The 26,348-nt window shown below is 38.9% G+C and overlaps 1 protein-coding gene across 5 annotated transcripts in view; it reads left to right on the top strand.

Annotated features, from left to right (window-relative positions):
- Positions 1-26,348, top strand: part of MCF2L (MCF.2 cell line derived transforming sequence like) — a 163,255-nt gene that overhangs the window by 10,105 nt on the left and 126,802 nt on the right. The window lies entirely within an intron of this gene.

Genomic DNA, 26,348 nt, shown 5'->3' with positions numbered 1-26,348 from the left:
ATATCCAGAAAACTGTAGTGAGTGCTTGTTTATAGTTACAGGAATTAAGAATACATTTTTTCCTGTACCATCTGATTTACCCGTGGAGGAAGTTGTTGCATTCATATATATGCACTATGTGACCTTTGCCTTCATACTAGTGCAGATAGACTATATTCTATAATTTGATTAGCGGTTGCATCTGATAGCAACTGATCTTTATTATCACATCTTCATTTCATTTTGCTACATAAATGTTAAAAAAACTCTCTAGGTAATTAAAAAATATCTACACATATTCATGCAAACCTCTCTCAGCTGGAAGGAGAATCCAAAACTAGAAAGGTGATATTTGCTAAAGTGAAGTTTTGCATTTAATGTACAATTACAAGATAGGATATGATTCCTTTGTCATAAAAGAAAAAAAGCTTATTCTTTCAGCCTGGATGAGCTAAAGATGTTGGTGCTACTACAGGATGTTTCATATTCTGCTCTGGCTAACAGGAAGTAGTTATTAGAGAGTAATCATTTTATTTGTGTACTAGTGAGGTCTTGGCCAGAATAGGAGATTTCTTTTGAGGGCAACAAGGAAAGATGCAAAAAAAACATGCAGAAACTCCAGAGGAGGATGTCAGGATTGGTCAGAGGGTTACAAAAAAACAACTTCTGAGGAAATAAGGAGGGTGTATCTAGACTACTATAGAAAACACATATTCTGGCTTTCTAGTGGAGATCTTTTTAAGTTAAAGAAGAAGGTAGACATCTGCTTGTTTTATTTTTCTTGTTGTCCATATCTAATAGAATAAGAACAAGAAAATGGTAACTTGATTTCTGCAGAGAACGTTTTAGACCTAATTATGGAGGTTGTTAGACTAAAGAGTTTTCACTCTTTCACAGGTCTCTAGCCTGTTCTTAATGAAATCTCTAGTGAAACAAACCACTGCTGGAGGTGAGCTAGGTTTACATGATTCCATCTCAGTCCTTTAAGCTAGCTAAGAGACTTCAGGAAGATTTTTTTTTTAGTACAGTGCTTCTGTGGTGAAAGAAGAATCAAACAAGTCCTGGGAAGGCAGGCCTGGAGTATGAAGTGAGAGGAAAAGTGGTTTTGTCTTGTGTCATCTGGAGGATTTTAAATGGAAAATCGCTGCTACTCCTCTCCAGAAATTCAGGAAAGAGTTGTGTTAGGTTCAGACTAAGGTGCGTGTGTATTCTTTTTTGGTGTAATAATGACTCAGTGGTTGACTGGTTGACCTACAGAGGAGACTTAGGAAGCTGCACAGATCAGAATGAAAACAGTGAAGGTGGACCAGGAATGGGGTGTATATACATATTTCATAGATATGGGACTGCCTATATAACCTGCACTTGACTATGCTAATTTCACCTTCTACCTGTGGCTGCTGTCCCTCTATCACTGAAGTGCATGTGAAAGGAATAGGAAGTTTAGTGAAAAAAGTTCTGGATGAAGTTTCCTGGCTGGAGATGTAGCAGAGTGTTCACTGATTATTACACCCACGCCTGGCTCGCCAGCTGAATTGCAAGCCATTAATCAAAACTGAAAAGCACCTGATCATACTCTTTATGTCTGGAAAGAATGGGACGTAGTTTTCAAAGAAATGTATGTTTTCTTTCAACTTGGAGAACAGCATGTAGACTGGGAAAGGAGCTTTCCCGGAGCTAGGCATGAAAAACTTAGTTGCAGATAACTTTCTGGTAAAGTTATTGAACTTTAAGACCAAATTCAATGTGAAAATTGTTTCCATGTCATAACTAATACTGTTGCTGGTATTGGGGATTGAATGAATCATTGTGTTTGTCACCATTTTATTGGGTGTTGGATTTTTGAACAAATTATTGATTGATGCAATGTGCATGTTAATATTTTTTGACTTTGTCAAGGGACTGCTAAAAAGAATCTACTCTTAAAACTACAGCTGCATAACATGGTGAATATTTAAAATGGGCAATTTGTATGTTTGTTATGTGGTAGAATGAGCAGTTGTTTCGCTCCAGTTCTAATACTTGTTCGTATACTTATTTCAGGAAAAGAAGCAAGTATTTTTATGGTTGGTAAGGAAAACCATAGTGCCTTGTTCTGTGAAGCTAAACTTTGTAGTCTTCTGGTGGAAAAAGGCAGCAAGAGAAATGCTGCTGCAGAAAATAAACTCCAGCAATGTTGTTGGAGTCTTTTTCCTTCTCTATTTTTGGCTTCTGTAAGCAAATGTGAAAGGTCTAAGTCTCTCATGCAGACTAATAGTACTGTAGGATGGAGACCATATTGATGCTCTTCTTAGTTAAACCATATGTTGCTGTTGCTGAAGTTTTAACGCCTCTGTTCCCTCCCCCTCCCCAGGAACTCATCTGCTATGCTATTGATACTATATTAATAGCAATATTTTTACTGCAGTGTTTTCCTAGAAGTTATAATTAAGATCAGATCATCATTGTGTTTGAGTGTACACACAAAGGGAACATGTTGCATCTTGGAAGTTTTAAAAGTCTAGCTTGAAAGTGACAGATGAAGGAAGCAAAAATCAGCCTGAGGCAGAGCACAGCTGAGATGGAAGCACGATAACGTCCTACCAGTATGTGTGTGTGTAATACATCCTTCCCCCTCTTGTCATCAGAAGAGGCTGGAAAATGGAAGGATCTTGGAGAAAGGATGGAGGCGTGAAAGACATTCACGACTCTTTAAAAACATTTTAGAAATCCAGTATTTCTATAATTTCTCCATGTCTGTTATGTTCTACCTGTTTGGGATTGAACTTCAGGATTGCTGTGCTTGAAGGCCTGTCTACAGATGTTTTCTTTCGGAATGGGGCTTTTCTGCTCTGGAGACAGTCATCTCCAAAGAGTTGACACCTTTTCTTTGTTCAATTTTTTTTCTTCTGTTCAGTTCAGATCTGTTTGAAATATGATCTTTTCACACAGTTGGTGGGGTTTTTTTAGCCTCCTGCCATGATGCTAAAGCAATAGGAAAGCTGAGGTAACCTTTTTTGGTATCAAGGTTTGCTAGTGTGACATCTTGGAAACTGTAATTGTTGGTGATGCAACAAACAGCCATGAGGGTGCTACAGTTAAAGCTTTTACAAAAGTAAGGGGACTATCATGGCTATGGATACCCAGGTTTTGAGGAATCAAAGGATATAGATGATGCTGAGTGAAGTCTGAAGTCTCTCCTGGTCCAGACTTACCTGAGAAGACATACTTCAGGAATAGATATTTTTTTTTAAGCATTTAAAATTATAAAATGGATGTCTTTTTACCATTTTAAATGATTGCTAGGTTTTTTGCACGAGAAATTACAAGGCAGCTCAGTGACACTGGTGTGCCAATTCTGATACTTGTAAGCGCACTTGTAAGAACACTGTCATCAGCTGTTGCATTTACAGGCGCTTGAAACACTCATCTGTTACATTCACGTGCTCTTGGAAAGAAATGTGCTTGGTGTCATCTCAAAATGTTAAATTGCATTGGTTGCCATACATAAACCCTTTTAGGCACCACTCATTAATGAGGCTGACAGCTATGACTGAATTGTATATCTGCTACAACATTAGTGTCTGGAACAGCATGGTCAGGTTACATTATTAAGACCACTGATGACTTGTCACCTGCATCAGAGGGAGAAAAAACCAGCAACATGCTGTCTCTTAAACACTTGTACATCCTGAACCCAGAGTATAACTTCACTAGTCACAACTGTATAAATACAGATTCCAGTAGTAACGTATGAGGGAAACGTTGTAGGCATTCATTGTTATAATAATTATACTCTTTCAAATTAAGTGACCTTTCAGAAAAACGATAGCTAATGCTGTTTGGATCAAGTCCATTCTGTTCCTTGATGTCTACAAATACAGCCTTTTAAAAATCTTAACTAAAAAATAAGAAACTTAGTCATCCCTTAGAAACTGCTTTTATTGGTATAGCTAAAAGAGTGCCAGTACGTTTCTGGGGAGAAGTCCTCCATTTATGCAGTATATTTGGAAAGTAGTTTGATTCTTGGAGCTTTTTTATATTTGAGAAGATTTATCATACTCAATATCTCACTAGAACTTTAATTTTAATTTACAAAGCTGTATACATTACAGGATGCCTCAAGTAACAACTTGATGAAAAGCTTTTTTCAAGGGATTACTTATAAACTAGATTAATACAGCTAGCAGATGTATGTAGAAAATGAGGCTATGAATATCATGCCAAGTATTTTTGATGAGGTGGTTTGCATACTCAGGAAAAAACCCAATGATTAAAATGTCAAGTTAAGACCAAAATTTGTGAGGCAGTCGGAGATTCTTCTGTGTTAGAATTCCATGTGCAGCAAGACCGCTTTTTTTCATGGGAGTGACACTGTCACTCAGATGACAGCATGCTGTCATCTGATTAACATTGGTACATCATCTGTGGAATGAAAATGTCATTACAGACTTTTCAGCCTATTCATGCAGATACTAGGTAGCTCATGATCAAAAAAGGCCGTTAAAAAAAAAAAAAAAAAAAACGGGCAGGAGTCCCTAAGCAAGCCACTTAGTGATACACGGTCCAGCGCATAGCTGGGACCTATTGCTGTTCTTGGTAGCATCTGTCATAATGCTCAAGGAGGGGGCACTCAGGATTCATTTTCTTTTTTTATGTACATAGAACTGGCATCACCATAACTGTTGGCAGAGAAAAATATTTGTTTTGCTATATACTTCTCTTTGTCTGCTTAGGGACAGTGGGTTGTCCCTAAAAAACTGGCTGGATTTTACTGTGGGAGCTTTTAAGTTTATCCATGCTGAACTTTTTGTTTGGTACTAGTAGCTTGATTCATTTGAAGTGCATGTCCAAGATATAGCAGATATTATGGGTGCACAGCTAGCATTTCTTAGTGTTTGAGGCAATTTGCTTACAGTGGAACTCAGTTTTATAAATAAATGTCTTTACAGGCCTATTCATTTACTGGCAGCTGTAGGACTGGTATCAGTCTCAGCACGTGTTGAGCCAATGTTTTTATGTGTCAGTTAAAAGAGCTGCTTTTTCTTAAAACTGAATTTCTACTGAAGGAATTTGGCAAATTCTTATGAGTTTAACTCATCCAAATGAGACGTTCTTAAAGCTAATTGGAATAGTCTAACAACATGTAAAGGAGAACCTTTGCATGATAAACCTCATCTGTATTGTGTTGCTCTTTCAAGTAATAGAGCAATGAAATCCAAACCTGATTATAATCAGTGGGAGTCTTGTCAGGATTTTTGTCTTAAGACTTTTAAGTTATGAAGGTTAACCAGCCTCTTAAATGAAATTAATATTAAACATCTTACTCTAATTCCTTCTTTCCAGGGAATTGCGGCAAATATGGAATATATAAAAATAACTTCTTGTTCAAGAAGTTAGAGCAGAAAAGCTCCATTAGTGTAAAAAGGCACTGCCAGATAAAATGAGCTATGGAGAGGTATTTCAGCAATGTCAACAATAAAATTCAGAGTGTGTGTGTGTGAATGTATGTGTGCATATATACGTCTGTAATTTGGTGCCACACTTGATGCATTTTCAGCTCATCTGCTGTTTGCTTTCCTCCCTGTGTGAGTTATTTCATCCAGCAACAGAGAGGAACACAGATTTTAAAAAAAAAAAAAAAAAGAAAAAAAAAAAGATATATTTTCAGGAAAAGGTGCTGCCTGAAATTCTGAAATTACTATTAGCCTTTATTAACTGTTAGACTTCTTTTTCTTTTAGTGGCCTGGCCACTAAGATAAAGTCGAAGAACCTATGGTACCATGTGCAGCTATAGTGAAAGCATGGAAGCATTTTTAGTTTTTCTTCAAAGTTCCCTGAACCCATTTGGGAAAGTACTGTGTGCTAGAATGGCTTACACTGATCCATTGCAACTTTTAATGCTGTATTGAGTGTATTGGAAATACTTCTGCTGCATTGCTGTGATTCCTTCTACTTTTTCCCTGTTTTCTGTTGTAATAGGCAGCCCAGCCACAGCATAGTTACTTTCCCCTTTCTACTCTTCTATTTCCTAGAGAGTCTCTTGCTTTTCAGAAAGTTTGGCTGGGGTTTCTTGTTAGCTGTGAGATCACATGAACCTAGGAGGTATAGCTGGAGCTCTGCCAGCCTGTCTGCCTTCATTTTGCTGCCTGTTCTCTGCTTGGAGAGCTCCTTGCCAAGGGAAAGTCAAACACCCATAATCTGTACAAAGAAGCAAGGACTTTTTAAGATTAAGTTAGGGGGAAGGTATACATGCTTTGTTCTGTGTGGTGTTTCATGGTCAGATGTGATGCATGTAAACTGAAATTTCAAGTTTCCTCAAGTAGTGGCATTTTTATGTTGTGTTGGGAGGTATGAAGTTATTGTCTAGCAACATTAAGCTAGTAAAACTTAAACTAACTTTATTGTGTGTATGTATTTTAATATTATGTGGTTATATATGTCTGTTTATAATCTACTTGAAATATATAGCCTTTTAATCAAAAGAGAAAGCAGTACCATTTACTTTGTTATGGCAATTGATAGCTTTTGTGATACCTCTGAATATGAAGAATCTTTCTCTGCTGATTTAAATAATGATTCATTTTTCAGATATTCCCCATGCAGGATGAAGCATTAGATACTTGCTGAAACTAAAGTAGGAAAGCTTTGTCAATTCTGTTTAGTTCCTAACATGAGTACCATTGTGCTTTTGGTGCCTCAGGTGGCTCCAAAGAAATTGGAAAAGTGCCTAAGCAACAGCGTAATTGAAATTCAGGAGAAGTTACATGTCTAACCTGTTTAGGCATTCTGTAAATCCCATTCTTCTGCATCTGTAGGCAGTGGATATCTTTGTAAATCTGCTTGATTATAATATCTAAACAGGAGGAAACAAGCTATATTATAGATACTGGCTTATTCTTCTGACAGGGTAGTGTGTGACCTTAGATATCTCATGCCTCTCATGTGCCCCCTATGTAATAAAGAGCAGTTGCATGGCAAGTTTAGGGTTCCTCCTTGCTTGTTTCTGCCTCTGCTTCTGTAAGGGCAGACTGCTTGCTGGATTAGGCACTCGCTCCTAAAGCCGTGAACATGGAAAAGTTGGGCATGTGAACATTAGGTCTTGCATAGGTGCAACAGAAACCATCTGAGCTACAAGGTTTCTTTCATGTGCTGCCTTAATATCATTTTAGTGTCACATACACATCTGTAGGGTAAAAAGTGGTGAGTTAGATTGACTCACTGGCTTCCAACTGGACTATTTGTCATGGTAATGAATTGCTTTCCCTCTGTTCTAGCCAATACCCAGATTAGATGTTGGGTTCAATTGTTGCCTCTGGCACTGAGGAATTAGTCAGGGCGGTTTCACTGAAATGCACAGATTTGCTGGAGTTAATCAATGCACTCTCTTTGAGTGTTTAGAGTCAAACTTCACTACGTAGGAGGAGGGAGTTTTGATAACAGAAATAATTGAAAATAATGAAATAAATTAAGTGATTTTTTTAAAGTCTATTTTGCATTTTCCTGTAGCTACAACAAATGTTCATGTCCACAAGGGACATGCACAGAAATCTTCCTACCACTTAAAATGGACAGCTATCTAGGAACTATGGCTGGGTTTCTTTGCTGTTGAAAATTGTGTTGGTTTAGAGTTGACTAGAATTAGTTAAATGGCCAGCTGTCAAAGGAAAACCTTTTCCTCCAGCTAAATATATTGTGTTTATTTTAATTGCTAGAGGCTAAAGAGAGTTTATTTAATTTGGACATGCAATTTAAGTTACTTAGTGAGCAGTTTTGTTTTCTCAGCTCAGCTTATCAGATCTGCTTAAACCTATTTGTTGATCATAAGGTACATTAGAAAAATTGTGGTTCTTTAAAATTGTGTTGCACATAATTAGATTATTACTTGTAGTCTTAAAATGTCATCTAATTACTGAACAGAGTAATTTTCCATTGACCATTACTACACTAGAGGAGAGAAATAAGTGTGATAATGTGTCTGTGAGTTTAAGCTTTCTGCTGTCAAATTTCTGTGACCTGTTTTGCAAAGGTTTACCTGGGGAAATGTACTTTTGCTAATTACTGAGTGTATGGATGGAGGGAGGGAAGGTTCTGTGGTATCCCTGTGGCACATGTGACTTCCATCCAAGAATCTTCTTGGGGAAAACCAGTTACACTGGAATGGTGGAGTGAGTGGAATATAAACTGCCTGGGATTAACTGCTGCCAAGAAGACCTGTCCAAAAGGTGAAGGTTCCAGGGAAACAACATCAATGTTGTGAGGTTGGGAGCAGGTCATTAAAAAACCAAGCTTTTTTTTTTTTTTTGCCAGCAGCTGCTGTTTCTAGTAAGGTGCATGGATACATGCATGAGGTTGTGTATGTGCAGAGAAGGTATTGGGGCCTCTGTAATGCTGTCAGGACTTGCCAGAAAATCCAACTGGAACAAGGTTGGTGGGCTGTTGCAGTTTAAACCCAACCGGCAGCCAAACACCATGTAGCCACTTGCTCACAGTCCCCCACCCCTGGGGATTGGGGGATAGAGTTGGAGGGGTAAGGGTAAGGAGACTCATAGGTTGAGATAAAAACAATTTAATAATTTAAATAAAATAAAAATTAAAATGATAATAATAGCAATAATAGAAAATACAAACAGGATATGCACAATGTGATTGCTCCCTACCAACAGACTGATGCCCAGCCCATTCCTGACTAGTGATCCCAGAGAACAGAGAATCCTGAAACCACCATCCCAAAAACCCAAGCGGAGCCTCCTGATGAACTGTATACAGAGCATGACATTAGATGATATAGAATGTTCCATGGGCCAATTTGGGTCTGTTGCTTTGGCTGTGCTCCGCTCCCCCTCCGCCCCTAGCTTTTTCTGTACCTGTGCGGTAGCAGGACATGGGAAGTTAAAAAGTCCTTTATTTTCTTAGCAACAACTGAAAACATTAGTACATTATCAACATTCTTCTCATATCAAATCCTATACTGAATCCAAAACACAGCACTATTCTAACTGCTAAGAAGGAAGGAAAAGAAACAAACAATTAGCTCTGTCCCAGCTGAAACCAGGACATGGGCCTAGAAGAAGAGTCAGTTCTCTTAATGCTGCCAGCAGGCCTCTTCACTAGCATTCTGCTGAGGAGAGGTTTTTTCCAGGAGAAATGCTAAAAGTTTGTTATTCCACAGAGGCAGGGCTTGCAGTTGGGGGGAGGTGGGGAATACTTCAAAAATGGCCCATTACACATGTTAAGGAAGCTGTTTTACATTTTCCGCGCCCTATTGCTTATTTTGTGAAACATAGAACATATGCTATATAAATGTTCTAGAACCAAACTGTGTGTTGAAGTTTGCTGTTCCATCTGTGTGCTGTACTGTGCTTTTGTATAATTTCAGTATAACTTTCAGCAATAGTACAATGTGGTGTATTGCATACCTTGGCATGTTTCATTCCACAGAAATCATCTGTGCCTGCTCTTGTCACTGTTGCAAAACATGTTTACATAGGAGGGTTATAAATGAGATTCTAGAAGGTATCACAGTGTCATACATTTGTGCAGCCAGGACCAGTCCCAAAGGGAGCAACTGGGTTATTTTCCTGTTTTACCAACTAGTGGGGCTGCTGGGCTTGCTTTTTTTCACTGCACTGCAAAGGAAGAGACTCACCAGCAGCATGTGTGCAGGAAAGAACATTTCCAGTGTTCACGGGACTTCAATAGTATTTAGGTGTTTAAGTCCAAGAAGGTGTCCTTTATTCTCCTCGTAATTCCTTCAGTAGTTTTTCTGGTGAGGATTGAGCTTCGTGGGGTTGGTGAGTACCCTTGACTTTGTCCAGAGCTGCCTTCTTGAGAAGGTTGTCTGCAGTTTGGTGTGTGCCGTGCTCTTGAGCTGCTATGTGTGCCCAGTATACACTTTGCTGAGCTTCTCAAAAGGTAGAATGGTCAGCTTCATACAGGCTGGATGCAGAAGTGTTGGGATTCCTGACATATGTCATAGCAAAGTGACGGGAGCACTTGCTCAGAAAAAGAGAGGACTCCTCAGTTTCCTTCTCAGCTTAGAGGGCTGGGTGCATGCTCAGCTAACTGGCTGCTGGGCTGCTCCTGGGTTAAGAAGCCCAGCATGAGGCTCATGAAAGAGTCAAGATTTACTAGACCAGAGTGGGTAGTGGCAAAGGGAAACCTGGTTCTCTGCCAACTGAGTGAGGCTCTAACTTGTAAAATGGGAGTCTTGAGTTTTGCACTTGGTTTCCAGTAAAATTTATACCTCTAATAAGTAATCACTTGATATATGGTACATAAGCAGTACTTGGAGTAGGGATCCTGTTCTCATCTGATAGCATTTTAAAAGAAGGAATTGCACAGATGTTCAAAGGCGGGCAAGGGCTGTGATTGTGATCCCTGATCAAGATGTGTGTCCTTCAGCTGGCAGATGAAACACCAGTTTCTGCAGAAGGGCAGAAAGGGGTAAAGCTGAGCTGCCCCTCTGTCGTTTTCTTTGGCTTGCTTAGATTGTCCTGTGTCCCTCTCACAAGGCCTCTATTCTTCTTGTGCTCCACTTAGGGAATTTAGACCCCGGTAGGTTCTATCATGGAAGACAAATGCTGGGTGTCATCATGCTAAAGTCCTTTGGGATTCTTGTTCTTAGCATTTAATGGGTCCACATGTGATCATCTTGCTCTCCATGAACTTTTGAAGAACTTCTGCTTGGTGTGATCTGGCTGGTTATTAGTCACTGTTGCTGGGGCTTTTTGTTTTTGTTTTTTTTTTTTATTCTGTGTAATTGTTTAACAAAATAGATTTAGAGATAAAAAAGGTGTATAGTAAACCTCTTTGTTGCATGAACTTGATGATTGTTTTAATACTCTTACTGGCAGAATTCCTGTCAACTGGTTTGTTTAGCCCAATATTTCTAGAAGATATAATATAAATATGTTGTCTCCAGATGGCAACCAAAAGTCACTGCTAGTCTTTTATCCATCTTATTGTTGGGTTTGTTTTCCTTTTGGAGGAAAAGTAGAGAGCAACTTCATATTTGAAAGTTTTGTTCCTTTCACTTCTGGCTTTGCAGTGACTGGAATGCAAAAGTATCCAGAGATAGATGCTGTAAGTATTTTTTTGCTACTGTGCCTGGCCCTTTAATCTCTTTTAAGAAATTGAATCATGCCCTTCCATGCCCAGTAGATGTTGCTGTTGAGTCAATAACACTGCAAGAGGACAAGGGGGAAAAAAGCTTTCTGAGCTGGGAAGGTATGATAAGTGTTCCAGTATCTTATCCAAAGGAAGGAGGTCTAATTAAAAAAAAAAAAATAAAAATGCAGTGCCCATAATGTTTTCATTTATATATATTGTCTTGAGAATCTGCAGCATAAATGAGAAGTAAGTATTTTGTGTGTAACTTTGAGTTATAGGTTTAATGTCCAGTGGAAGAACTGCAGGGAAGGTGTATTTTCTACTTTACATCCCCTTTATGGTTTTACTAAATATTTATATTTTGTTCTCTCATCCAAAGAAGGATAAATCATGTCAGTCATGGTTATAGCTCTATAGCACAATACAGTTTGCAAAGCTATTCCATATGGTAAGAATAGGCATTCCTGTAGCCTCTCCAAGTCAACATAGTTTCTTGGAAGCTGGAGCCTTGCCAAGTTATTGGAGCATCTTTTAGGATGAAAACCCATGATGCAGGGTAGGTTTTACGTGCTTTTATTAAAGGCAACAAAGCAGGGGAGGCAGGTCATTTTGGGAGAAGAGACTGAAAAAGGATAAAGAGGAAAACATTTAAAGGTGGTGTGCTTCCTTTAGCAGCACCTGATCAGTAAGGTTATCTATGGAGGAAGCTTTTTCTAGATTATTTTTTAATGCAGTGCAGTCTTCTAACAGAGTTTGAGGAATAGTTCGTTATTGATCAGAAAAACTGTGTGAATTAAATATTGAGTAAACAAGTAATCTCACTCATGAATTTTCTTTCCCTGTTCTATGGGAAAACATCTGCAGTTCTCGGTTTCCTTGGAAACAAATTCACTGCAAAAGCTAAATACACTGTTCTGAGCCTGTCAATTTTACTGTATTTGAGAAGAGTTTAATGTGCACACTTGGATGTTTTTACTACGTTTATTTCTCAAATGCTGTGTCATTTACGCTGTTCTCGCATAAAACACCTGATCAAAGGACATGTGCAACATGCATTGGATTTTGGCCAGAAAAACAAGAAAGGTTGGTATTTGCAAGCCTAAATGTGGACTCTCTGTGTGTATATATATCTTTACTTAGAGCATTTAGTTTTCTGAAGGCTTATTATTAAAGTCTTGCCTTTTAAAGCTCAGTGTTACTGTTTGCATATTGTTGCAGTCTTAGCTGGTTTTTGGAGTTGGAGATCAGAGAGCTCTGAAAGAAATTGCTGGTACATTTGCCTCATAATAGGATTTTGGCAGGATATTGGTTTTATTTGTAGTTTATTTAAGTAATTCAATATGGGATACATGTATGTGTTCTCACAGATTAGTATTTTTGTTCTGGCTGTGAGAAGAGTATGATTTCATATATTGTGTTAGAAGATTTTTAGTGATGCTTGTGATTAGCTTCAGCTGTTCAAGCCAAAACCAAATCTGTGCAACAATGTGGTTGTGTAATTATATCATCAAGAATTAATTTAGAACTTACTTGCATTATTGTACTTTAAGAAAGAGAAGCTCTGTTAAGCAAGTATTGCATAAGAATTAGATTTTTCAGCAGGTATGTTTAACATAGGTTCATGTATGTACCTGGGTCACAAGTACATGAGGTAGAAGACACATTTGTGACTGTCCTGTTAGAACCTTTTCCCATATATATTGGAAAAATAACATATAGTACTGAGAAGACTGTGCTGTATAGAAAAACATTTAACACATGTTGACAAAACATTGGCTGTATCTTGTCAGATAGACATCTGGCACTGATTCCATGGTGGGATTGCTAAAATGAACTTCAAAATGTTTCATAAACTCCTTTTCCTCTCTAAAAGGAGGCAGCTGTTCACAGGAATTTATATATAAGTTGAGCTACTTAGGCCCTTTGCATTTGGAGTTTTATTCATGAGTATTAAACAACATTTGAATCTAAGACCTAACTGTGTTCCCCCCATGGATAATGTTGCCTGTCATTGCTGAAGTATCTTTTTAAAAGTTCTCTCTGTAGAAAGAACTTGAAGTTTTCATGGGCTTTCTTTTATTACTATTTGCTTTGGGTGCTCTAAGTTACTGCATCTATTACATTAGAACTACATTAGAATGGTCCATGTGCTCTATGTGTACAAACGGAACCTATTTGGGGATTGAGGAGGTGGGGAGAACAGGCAGATACTGTCTTTTCCATGAGAAACTAGTCTTTAGTTTTAAGTTTAAATACTCTTGCAAATGTCAGGGGGAGAGGAAGGAAAGGGGTAAAAGTAGAGTGAAAGAATTATTTGTATGTCAGCTGTTACTCATCTATCTTCTGAATCCTATCCTACCCCTTCTTGTTGCCTCAACACATTTAAAAACCTAGAAGATTAATACAAAAATATTTATTCTATTGTAAAGCAAAAGGTGCGGTTCCTTGAACAGCATGCTGCCTAATCCTATGAAAGCAATAAAATTAAACTATCTAATAACATGACTACTACTACTTTGAGAGCTGTTCGCCTGCAGTCTATTACCACACCACTGCTAATTACTCTACAAGGCATGCCATTCGCACATATCTGTGACAGTGAAGAGAAATCTGATATTTAGAAAGATGAAGTAGGATTTCAAGGCCAGGTTGGACGAGGCTTTGCGCAACCTGATTTAGGGGAAGATGTCCCTGCCCATGTCAGGGGGATTGGAACTAGATGATCTTCAAGGTCCCTTCCAACCAAAGCCATTCAGTTTTTACAGATAACATTGTGTTATAGAAAGCTTTTGGATAAAGACTATCTGACTTCTGTATTTGATAACATCATTTCAAACATTATTTGCTAGGTTGTTTTATTTTGATGCATTTCTTTGGTTTTACCCAGTAGAGCCTTCCAGCCAACGTGACTTAGTGATTTTTGCTTTTGTAGCAGGTGATCCTAGCAGTGGCAGATCCAACTGTACTAATAACCACAGATGCAGAGAAGACCATATACTTAATGCCTGTCTGTTTCTGTAAAGGGTTGGTCAAGATCTTTAAGGAAGTAAATGGATCTTAGGGGGGATGCTCATGCAGATTGGTCTCTAAGGACCAAAGAGACTTTTTCATGTGTGTTGGTGTGGTAATGCTAAAGTTTCAATTCAGGCCTTCCAGTGCATGGTATCTGACATCCTCAAACCTCCTCTATATGCTGCCCATTGGAATCACAGCTTTTATATTATTTTCATAATTCTCACCTTCCTTTTCTCCCTGCTGCTTGTCTGTGCTCTGCTGATACATTGATAGTATTTGTCTCTGAAAATACTCACATCACAGATGGGAATGCTGAAGAGAATCAAAATGTTCTCCTTCAGAGATCCAGGTGCTACCATGAAGTGTACAGGAACGTGATTGGAGACTGGTCCATTATAGACCTGCTGTCTTAGAAAGGGACAAATGGTATCATAATTCTTTCTTTCCTTGAAGTCCTTTCCAGGCCTAGCATCCTGACGTTAATCACGCAGAAGCATTGCATGCTATGGCAAATATATGACCATATACAATGAAATAGTGTGGGATGCTGTGGTTTTTGTCTGACACATTCGTGTATTTTTCCTTTATTTTCTTGGAAAATTTTATGTACTTCTGGATTTTGTTATTGTCATCATATTTTTTCTATGTAGTCATAAATAACATCTGACTGGAACTGAACCAAAAGTGGCATTGTGGATACGTCTTTCGAACGTCCAGGCTGTAGAACTGTGTTTCAGGAGGCATTCAGCTACTGAGCTTTTGATGAAACTGTGCTACAGTTTAGTCTTGATGTGGTAGTTACATCTGATGAGTAAATGCAGATGGGTAAGTGTACAGAATGGCACTGATGTTCTGCTGAGTCCCTGCGGGGAGCTGGCAGATGGAGTGAGTCATTTTCAGCCCCTTGAAACTGTTCTCATAAAGAGAAGAACTCTGAGAGCAAAACTTTGCAAAAAGAAACTTGAACTTGAGAAATGGCTGGAATACAGAACTTGGAATTTTGTGGAAATCTCAGTTGAAACTTTGTTTAGGTGCCATAAACCATGACATGACTCAGTGGACAGCAGAATACAGTGCAAGAAGAGCATGATTACAAAGCACCTGTTGAGAATACCAGTGTTGAAGATATTTTGGTGCACCAGTTGGTACATCTGGGAGGTTATTAGTTACAAATAACTCTGCAGCTGACCTGACAGCACTGAATAGGGTTAGAAACAAACATGTCCTATGAGTTGGAATGGGAAATGGTGTACTGTGCTCTGGGGATGAGTCTCTCTGGGAGCCTTTAATCTTTGTGAATTTATGGAACCAGCTCTTGGTTGCAGTTGTGATCAACTCAAAAGATGTTTTTTAAAGTATCCAGATGTTATAAAGCTTAAAAGATTATTTGAGATTGAAGCCCGTGCAACCTTTAATGTGTAAATGGTTTGTAAAAAAGCACTTCTTCTTACTGCATTTTAAAGGCAAAGAAAGTGAAAATAAACAGTATTGCATTAAGGTTGTCACTGACAAAAGAATCCATGTTATGGATTGGAAATAGTTGTAAGAGTGAAGTAGGGAAAATAAGAAAAAACAACAGCAGTACATAATCAAATAACAAGGAAATGTATAGAAGCATGCTTACATTTTTCTTTCAAAAGCATTAACTATTCCAGACTGTGGTCCTTCAAGAAAACTAACGGTAATACTGTCAGAAGCTGAACTTTTACTTTAAGAAAGCATGAAATGGTGGTTTGGATGTGGCTTACGATATAAAGAAGCCTAGATGGCATTTTTCTTTGACAGCTTTACCATAATGAAGGGAGAGAAACTGTAAACTGAAGTGCAGTCGTTTTCCCTTATATACTGAGGTATTGTGAAGATCAGCTCCTAGGAAAGATCCATTTAATTCATCTGGTTTGGGAAGTAGCATCTTCTGTGAAGAATATTAAATGAAAAAATAATTACGGGATCTGAAAATCCACTATTTCATATTCTAATTTAAAAAATCCCAAATCACCGTGAACTGTCATTTTTGCTTGTCAGGAAATGAAAAAAGTTGTAATTGTCTACTTTCAGAGGATTTTTTTTTTTTTTTCCCTACCTGGAACCTTCTGCCACTTTTTGACCACTTTTTGATGAGATATGCCCTGGTCTTTCTCTCCTGTATTAAGCATCCATCAACACAAATAACCAAACTAAGAAAAAAATGCTATTTTATTTACTGAGGAGTGTATGCCATAAAATAGATGAGGGAATTGGCCTGTTAAAGAAATACACAAAGAAGTTTTCAAGCTCTGTTGTGAAAGACACAAAGGCACCATTGAAGGACCTGCAGTGAGGGCAAGTGTTCTGCAGCAAGACTGAGATCTTGTTCGCGGGTTGGCCTCTTTGGCTGCAGGCTAAATACCCGTGTGGTTGCTGGAAATTATTTTCCTATCCCTGGATGTTTCTTAAGACTTCTTAAATTTTCCTATTCTGCATCAAGATAAAGCCAAGTGCTTTAACAGTGCTTGTGGTGCAGTCCAGGAGGGAGGCCAGCACCCAGGGCAGAATAGTAAGTAGCCTGGGGGGGGAGGGGTTTGTGTGTCACATCTGCCAGAGGTGAGCAGATCAGCCAGACCAATCACAAATTGCATTTTCCCATGTCCTCAGTGTGTTCCCTGAGTGTTGCACTCTTTTCTAAAAAGGGAAAAAGCTTTCTGTCACTGTAAAACTCCAGCAAATACTACATTTTAAAAGATGTACAAGTGAGAAAGGACAGTCAAGTTTTAAGATACATCCTGTTAAAAAAAGTTCTGAATTAAAGTTGACATCTTTCTACTCTGTTCTTTATCTCTGATTAAAACTTGTCAGCCTCTTCCTCAGGGGGTAAGGACTTCAATTTTATTCTGTGCAATCAAACTGAATGGTCCTGAAAGTACCCTGCTTTTTTTATTCTGAATACTTTTCATATTGCTGAATGTATGTAAAATTAACAATTACAAGTGACAGTTAAATACCACATTTTGTTACAGACTACTTTCCTGAAAATGTTTTAAATTAGCTCTGACTCTTGAGTGGTAGACCTGCTAAACTTTTATGTGTATGGGCCACTACTTTTGAAATGGTGTTTTTTACAAAGTGGGGCATGTAATAAAATTTGGACTTAATACTCCAAATCTGAACACACACGAAAAGGAACTGATTTAGTCTAATACTTTTCAAGAGTCCTCAAATGTCTGAGCTTTAAAAAATGCTGAACAGACTTTTTTGGGGGGGCGGAAACTAATTTTACGACTCCTCACCCTACCTTTCTTTTGAAAAGAAAACGACCATGACAAGTGAAGACAAAAGATATGTGTAAAGATATATGTTTTCTGGATCAATTTATTTTCTGCCTTTAAATACAGAATACTAACTCTGGGGGAGAATATGACTATGACATCTCTGCATCCAGACTTTACCACCTATTTAATTACCGTGGTACTTTTCAATATCTGCTCTTCTAAAACAAGAGCTCCTCGATTTCCACCTTTTTCTATGTTTAAAGTACAGTGGTTTCATTTTTTTTTTTTTAGGGATTGGAGTAGTTTCCCTTGTGTGGCCTTTCCTTTAACTATACATAACCATGGAGATGCTTCAAGGAAGAAAATAACAGTGATACTTCATTTTTTTCCTTTTTACTTATATTTGCAGCAAGGTTTTTTTCCCTGCTCTCCTGTATACTTCCCATAGAAAGTGCTTCCTTCATCTATGAAGGTATCTCAGTAAACTTGGAAAGGTAGGGTCTTATTTGGCACTGCACCGGTGAAAAGGCAACATTCACTCATTGCCATGGCTGCTTTTAGAGGAGTGCAGCTGCGGGCACATCTGGGTAGTTTAGGTCCTAAGACTGGAGAGGGATAAAGGGCTGGAGCAGCCCTTAACGGAGAGGGACAGTTGGAGGTGTTTCAAGGCTGTTGGCTTTACAGTGATTACTTAATCCCCTGTGGCAAAAGAGGATGATAAAGAAGAAAACTGAATGAAGCAGTTACTGGGAAACTTGGCACTCTTTCGGAACACAGAAGATCAGTGAAAGAGATTCAGATGATGCTTCATTAATTTACTTCATACAAGCAAGGGAGGTTGAGGGAAAAGACGACTCTGCCTGTTATGCTTGAAAGTATTGAAACCCTTGATCTGGCCAATCATTTTAAGTTCATCCGGGCTGAAGAATCTAACTACAAAACTTTACAGAATTATGAGGATTCCTGCTCTAGTATAAAACTAAGATACAGGATATGAAAGAAATAAATTGTAGAAGAGTTAGTGGCTGAGCGAAGCTTTAAGAACTAATTTTGAGTTTTAGTTGTTTTTTTAAAGGAGAGGCTAGATTGCAATTGATAAGGGGGAAAGATATTTAGGGAAGAAGACTGAAAATACTGGGAGCTGGACAGTAGCAAGATTAAGGTGAACTGGGGAAAAGACCACCAAATAGAAATGAGTATGTTGCACTTCATCATCTACTACTTCTCATCCATGAGCCTGAGCAATAACGGAAAGAAAGGGGAGCCACCTATGTAGAAAGAGGGTGAGTGTGAAGCTTTTCCCCTACTGCTGAGTGCTTGTTCTGAGTACGTCCTTGGCCTGGTCCCTGTGTGTGGCCAACAGACATCCCAGATAAGGGAGGGTGGAGAGCAGCTACTAGACCTTTTTTTCTGTATGGCACTTAGTTTCTCAAAGGAGAGTATTATTGAGGTTGGCTTGACACTTGAGGGCTTGATAGAGATTCAGTAAATTAATGGATTAGTAAACAAGGCATAGTTTGGGTGGAGTTTCTCTATTAAATGCTCCTGTACATCTGAAGTCTTCTTTAGTCTGTGTTCCTGCATGAACCTTGCCCATACTCTGGCTTTGTATGAGTGTTTGAGTGTCAAGTTTTTAAAAAGAAAATACTTTTACTGTTTGTTCCTGCATGTATTTGCAGGGTAATGACTTGTACAATGCAAAGTTCTTTGTATTCCTTGAGATTGTGAATCTAGGAACAATTTTCTCCTTGTGAAAGAGTGAGGTGTTGCCAAAAACAGGATGCTGCCATCTCTGCTTATGAATCCCAGTTTCAAATCCCAGATGCTTTACATAATAAAGCCTAACTGGGCTGATTACCAAGAGAACTCAGTCATTCAGAAAAATAAAAGGGAAAAATCCCTTTGCTTCATGAAGGAAGAACTGGTGCCAGGAGGAGGTTGAAATGTTAAAAATGCATTTTCTGTTTGGACCTTTCATATCAACTGTCCTGTGTCCCCTTTCTTTCCCCTTTTATTTAAGGCTGGAGATCAGTATTGCTCTTGTGCAGTGCGTGTACGTAGAATTTTTTTGTAGGACCTGTGAGGACCTAGATTATGAAAGCCACATTCAATGAGTCTCGTCCCGCTATGCAGGAGCACAGTTTAGGTAAGTCTTTCTGGCTACGTCTGCAGTGTCTTAGAGCAGTGATGACGACGTGGATGCCTGTAGCTTCATTGTTTACACAGTCTATAGACTTTTGTGGCATGTGATGTTGGGGCCATCCAGAAGAGAGTGTGTGGTTGACTTGCCTGCCTGATGTTGACCACATGATATCACTGGAAAGCAGTATGGGATGTTTGACAGAGGATTCAGCTGCATGGGCATAACTGTCCATATGCTCTGTCCATTCCCTTCTCAGCAAGTGATGTGGTAGGGCCCATGAAAAGTGGTAGGGAAACCTGTATGTGTTTTTATTTCTTGTAGCCCTACTTTGTATTCTATAAATAGTATTTATTCCACTGCAGCTACTCTCAGACTTTTAGAGAAACTAAGCTCCTTTGGGTTAAAATGGAAGCCCTCTTGTGGATTGATAATTCATTAAAAACCACAAAACTGAGAGTTGCTTTAGGTGGTCAGTTTTCTGTGGGTGGAGGGGAGTTACTGGTGGAGTGAAGAAGGGGTTTCTATAGGAGTTTCAGCTATTCAACATAATCCTCTAAATGAGCTGGAAACTGAAAGGAAGCGTGGAAAGACAAAATTTGCAAATATGCAGAATTATTCAAACTAGTAAAATTCAATGCTGAATGCAGACAGTTGGAGGATATATTCGTGATGCTAAGTAAATGATCAGTAGAGAAAGGGAAATTATTTGTACAGAGTGATACATGAGAAAAAGACAGCAGTGTTCCCTAAGCTAGCTGTTACCCTCAGTAAGAGATCTTGACTGATTGTGGGTAGTTCCCTGAAAACAGCAGCAGCTCACTCAGCACTCAGTGTCTGTCCGAAAGGCAAACAGAGCATTACAGACTGCTGAGAGGGAAACAGAGAACAACAAAATCCTTATGTCACTGTGTAATCTTTGCTGTGCCTACTTCTTGAGTACCATGTCCAACTTTGTTTGCTTTGTTTGAGTAGAATTAGGGTACGCAGAGGCATGGTGAAGGCAGTCAGAGGTTTGGGGTTGCTTTTGTACAAACAGAAACTAATTAGCATAGGAAATTTTCTGTCTGGAAAAAAGGGGATTGGAGGGGACATAATATCACCTACAGTGGAAGTCTGTATAATCATGAATGGCTTGGGGAAGTGAATAGAGAGTGTTTATTTCCTGGTTTGTTGTTTTTGGTTTTTGTTTTTTTTTTTTTTTCCGCAGCTTCACAAAAGGCAAACTGGGGCACCCAGAAAAATTTCAGGAAGGTACTTTAAACAAAAGCACTTTTTCATGCAGCACATCATTAAATTTTGGAATTCATTGATGACTGATGTTATGGAGATCAAAGTAAAATTAGCAGAGAAATCTTTGGGTATATTATTGCAAGTATCTTTTGCTCAGGCAAAACTCATTACATGATTATATGTTGAAGACTTACAGTTACTGCTTTGGCTCCTCACATGAGAGGATGGTTGTGTCTTAATTCTGGAACTTTTTCAAAATAGCTACAATTTCTTAAAAACTAGGTAGTGCTTTTTGTCTGGAGCGGTTTGAAAATGAGAGGTGTGATGTTGCTGTGTTTGAACAGGCTTTGCTGGAGACTACAGCTAAAACCAGAGCAGAGCAAAGTACTGAAGGAACAAAATAACGTTGTGGCTTTCAAACCCAACAGAAGTTTAGAAAAAAAAATCAATGCAAACATGTAGAAATCAAGTCAAATACTACATCCATATAGACCTGGAAGTTGATTGATTAAATTCTGGAATATATTTGCTCCTTGCTTATTGTCTTTGCAGTTTCACAGAAAGAAATAGGAGTACAGATGATGTGGCAAAAATGTCTTCACTGCATTTTAACATCTAAGACAATTGAAAGGCTGTGTGTGCCTCAGTTTTCTTTGTGAAAGTATTTTTACACCGTGCTGTACTTCAGTATGAACTCCTCTGTTGCTGCAGGGTCTTGCCTGGGACTACTGAATATTTTTTACTAGAGGTGTTATTTTACAGCTTGAATTTTTCAGTAAAAGCAAAATATACATATTAAAAATAATCACATTTTACCTGAAAAATGAAAACATCTCCTATTGTGTTTACAGACTCTATGCTAGAACTGGACATAAATCCTTTGCCTCTCAAATTTTAATGTAGCAGGAGATGTGTGGGGCTGAAATGGTATGTTTAGCTTCCTAATATGATCATTGTGATGACCTGCAGAGGTGTGGGGTGTCAGGTACAAACTTCAAGAGAGCAAAAATTGCAGTAGCTCATCCCTGAGTTATACTGACACTTATTGTCAGGACTGTTTTGATTCCCTAGGTAGCTCATAGTAAGATACTGGGTTTTGCAAGAAAGCTCAGCTGGCTCCTCTTGTTAAGAGTTGATTTTAATTAGTTTAAGGTCTGTTTCTTTACTCTGACTCAAGGTTATCCATGAAATCATGGATGATCGTTTCAAACCATCAGGGATCCTAATCCCAGTTTCTGGTTAAGTATATTGAAAGTACTGTATCTCTCTTTCTTTCATAGAGAAACTACGCCTAAGCTTGTTACTGTATCACGCTAGACAAGGTTGCCTGATTTCCAGGAATGAACATGATTACATGTACCTGGTTACAAGAAAACCCCCTCACTTTTAGGTAAACTGACTTTCAGTCCAGCTAACTGAAACCTTTCGCTTTGATGCTCTCCTTGTGCCTTGCATGTTTTGAATTTGTTTGAAGGTGTAGAAAGTATATATAAAGTGGTGATGGTGGTATAACTGAGGTTTAACTAGCATATTAGAGTTCTTCATTCATTTTGCACAAATGTAAATAGATATTATGTGTTTGTGATCCATAAAGTTGACTGGCTGATGTGATAAAATTCATCAGTACATCTATATCTTGCTTTCATTTGTTATTTCACTGAAAAAAAAATGTCACAGAAAGATGTACCCTATGATATATGGGAGGCTTAAGCAGTTTGTTGATTTTTCCAAGGAAAATGTGAAATTGCTATTGAATTGAGGCAGGACACTCAAGAAAATCTGGGATTGAACTACCACCTTCTGTTGCAGTAGGTGCTTATGAATTAGTAAGTCTCCTGCACTTCTTGTTGCACCAGGAAGTAGTGTAATCTTACAAGTGCTGTTCTGCATGCACTAAAATGTCTTGGGCCTTTAACTTGTTGCAGTCAATAAGTCCGATTGACTTCCTGACATCTGGAATTCTCTCTGGGCTGTCTTCAGACATTGGTGCTCTGTCTCCAGCCTTTCTTTCAAAAAGAGCCCCAGCTATCCACACACACCTGCGGATTTGCACGCCTTTTCCAGTTCCTTTGCTCTTGGTTCACCACCTGAAGGGCCAGAGCCTGATCTGGTAATCGTGGTCTTGCTGTAGGTCACTTGTTCCTTTGCAAAAATGCAATCTTAAATGGCAGTCAGATAAACAAAATACTTTTTGCAGATAAAGTTCCTATAGATGCTGCATTTCTGTGGTAATCTGTGGTTCTGTGTTACACAAAAGCTTGACTGAAGACTATTTTTTCGTTTATAGAACTTAAATTTTCATTTAATATAGAAATGAAAATGTGTATGACTCTAGTCATACATAACACATGGAGCTGCTGTAGGCCTGTCATACTTGGCTGGAAACAATGTGGGACATTTTATAAATGAATATTTAAATATGATCTCAATTTTATTGGCAGAGGAAGCCCACGTAGATTGATGGGTCCTCTTTAAAAATCTTTCTCAGTTCATGCCCTCCCTAATGTTATTTTGAGAGTTATGAACAAGTCATCATAGGTATCCACATATTTTCCTAGGAAGGACTGCTGCTTTTTGCCTGCTGTATGTAACCTGTAGAAAAACCCCCTTTATCCCAAATAACAAAGTGCAGTCATTTTAAGTGTACAGGAAAACATCCCCTTTTCTCTTATCCATAGATAACCATTTATTTATTTTAATGGCTAAAATATAAGAAGAATATAAGAAGATTTAGCTAAAAACCCATAGGAAGATTAGAAGACTGGGGAGAATTCAGCTGACCGTCAGCAAAAACATGCTGATAATGAGATTTAGTAGCCATTGAGTTAACCTTGAAAAAGGAAAGTTTTAAAAGCCTCATGGTTTGAAACTTGTAAAACAGTCTGTATAAAAGCACTGAATATCAATTACGAGGAGCAGTTACACAGAGAGGCATTGTACAGCTTTCAGTCTTGTAGGATTTCCTACATCCCTAAAAGTTTTTCAGTGATGGTGTGCCCTTCATAGGAAATGGAAGTTTACTGGCTACTAGGCTTGCTTTTCCTAGTTACCTTCTACAGCAGTTCTCTTCTATATTTTCCAAACGCCTTGTGGGGTCCACAGATCCTGACTCTAAAAACCCCTTGCCTAAGGTGGTAATGCAGATTTCGTGAATATCTGGGTTCCGTGAGTTACAGGGACTGCTGTGGCACAATATTTAACCAGTCAAGCTCCTCCACACAGTCCGGAGGACGTCTGTGGTTATTTTGGCGTTTAAAGGAAGTTTGAAGTCCTCAGCCTTCAAACCAAACGTGAAGGCATCGTGTGGGCTGGTGAGAGCAGAATAAACAGCCTTGGAGTTGTCAGCGGGAAGGCATTTTCCTCCACAGCTACTCACCCTGCAGCAAACTGGCAAGAAGGTAGAAAGCAGCCTAGCGCTCACGTAAGCATGAGGACGGGGCTTTCTGCGAGCGAGCTCCGGCTGCTCGCCGTTCCCTCGCCGCGCTGTTGACTCAGCGCAGCCCTTCCCAGCGCTCGCTGCAGGCTGGGAGAGACTGGCGGTACGCTGGCTAATCAACGCTTCGCGTTAATTCTGGCATGTGAGGACTCCGCTGCGGGCAAACCCATACGCAGAGGAGGGGAGAGAAGTTTTATAAGTGGTCCTGCTGTCGTTAACATTCACGATTCTGGCTTCAAGCAGTGCCCGCCTCACCCAGGCGCTGCCAGGAGGGAACGTGCACTCCTGCCTCCCTTTGTGCCGAGGGGGATCCATCCCTGTGGAGTCATTGAAATGCAGGGCTGCGAAGCACTGCTGTAGTGGTCTGGTTTGGGTTTTTTTTTCCAAACACCACCACCCCACCCCCCCTCCCTTCGTTCTTGGAGCAGGGGAAGCATGTTTCTTGTGGACTCTTTTTGTTTTGTCAGAGAATGAGATGCTGGCTGAAAATTGAAGAAATGGCCCTAGAAGAATTGATGCAAAGATTAAATGCGGTTTCCCAGTGCGCTGGTAGGAGGAGCTGCTGGTCTTAAATAACGTGTTGTGTGGATGCTGTTAGTGATTTTGTAGGATTTACAGAAAATCCTGGTAATCTGCCTAGCATTCTTTATGCATGTTTGCAATAATAGGAAAGAAAACGTTATGAGCTTTTGTCACCAGGTTAAACTTTTGTTTATATTAACAATAATTGACATTTTTACTGCTGAAATATTCATGAAGCAAGCTTTAGAAGGTCCTGAATAGTTTTGGGTAGCTGCTAGCCCGGTCAAATGCTCTAAATGGGTTTTGATTCCTTTTTTATCTCTGACTCAGCTGTAGCTAAGAAGTGGGGGGGACTACAGCTTTGTCTAGTGGAACAGGTCTAATATGAAGTGGTGAATAGCTCAGCTAACTGCAAGGCACTGCAAGCCAGTATTTTGGGTGGGTCTAAATTGCACTTTCATGAGAATGAAGAGTTGAATGCATTAGTTGTGGTAAATGTAGTTTTGCATCTGTGTGAATTAAAATTGCAGCAGATCTGCTACAATGGTTTTAGCACTGTAGAAAGATTCTTACGATTTCTGAGAGATGTTCTTATTTTGTTGAAAATGTAAATGCTTATGTGTTCAAAACTAGAAATAAAAGCAATGTACAGTAAGATGATCTGTAATTAGATCTAGGAGTGTTTTCCTGGCTATTTCCTGACAGAGATGTAAACATATTTCAGAATAAAAAGTTACCTGGAAAGAGGACGTGTGGTTTTTGCATCCTTTGAAACTGTTTCTTTTGCCCTTTATTCTTAGTCTGTTGACAGATGTCAGAAGTCTTGCATCTTCTTGTCATCTGAGGCAAATCGGTGGTTTGCTGATACAGAATATTTAAGGTATTAGTCATAAAAACTTAGAATTTTTCTTCCCAGTTCCTTGGTCCTCTGTTTCCTAAGGGTGACTTTTTCAGCTTTTTCAATTTCCATGTGTTACAAAAAGATAATTAGCAAGATGGCTGATGCCATAGTCTGATGAACAGATAGATTAAATAACAAATGTGGAATGGATGGATTAGCTGCGTCAGTTTTCCTGGATAGGGGAAGTAGGTATTTTACCCTCTTGGTAACATTTTCTTTGGGGGAAAAGCAAGACTTAATGTGATGAGAACAAACGTTAAATTACAAGTAAACGTCACCATACATACTATTTTCTCCTTCCTTGTTTTTCCTGTGCACTTTTCTCCTGATTATTTTCCTATTTTCCAAACATCTTTATTGAATGTTTGGGTACTTGTTTCATTGCCTGTTTTATTTTTCTGAATGTTTAAGAAGAAATCTAACCTGATATTTGCTAGGGCATACTGTCTTTTGCATTTACCTTATTTAATAATTCGTACATTACTTTTTCCACTCCCTTAAAACTGTTAATGTAGTTTTTCTGAGGCAAGATAAATTCTAGTAACGTATGGTAGATTTAGTTGGGAATATGGGAGCCTTTTCCTCCTGAATTGAATTAGAAGGAGCCTCTTGACCGGCAGCAGGCTGGCTGGTTTGCCTGCAACACCGCCTGTCTCTCAGCTGTGCAGCTGTAGGTACACTGTGACCTTCATGTAAGCCACCAGCGGCTCTGAGTGCTGTTTGCACACTTGCCGGCAGGCTCTGACTGTGTGCTGATATTTAGCTGTTAAACTTGCATATTTT

This window comes from Athene noctua, chromosome 1, assembly GCF_965140245.1.
Source record: "Athene noctua chromosome 1, bAthNoc1.hap1.1, whole genome shotgun sequence".
NCBI lineage: Eukaryota > Metazoa > Chordata > Aves > Strigiformes > Strigidae > Athene > Athene noctua.
Note: the sequence above shows the minus strand (reverse complement) of the source record. Positions and strands in the feature narration are given on the sequence as shown.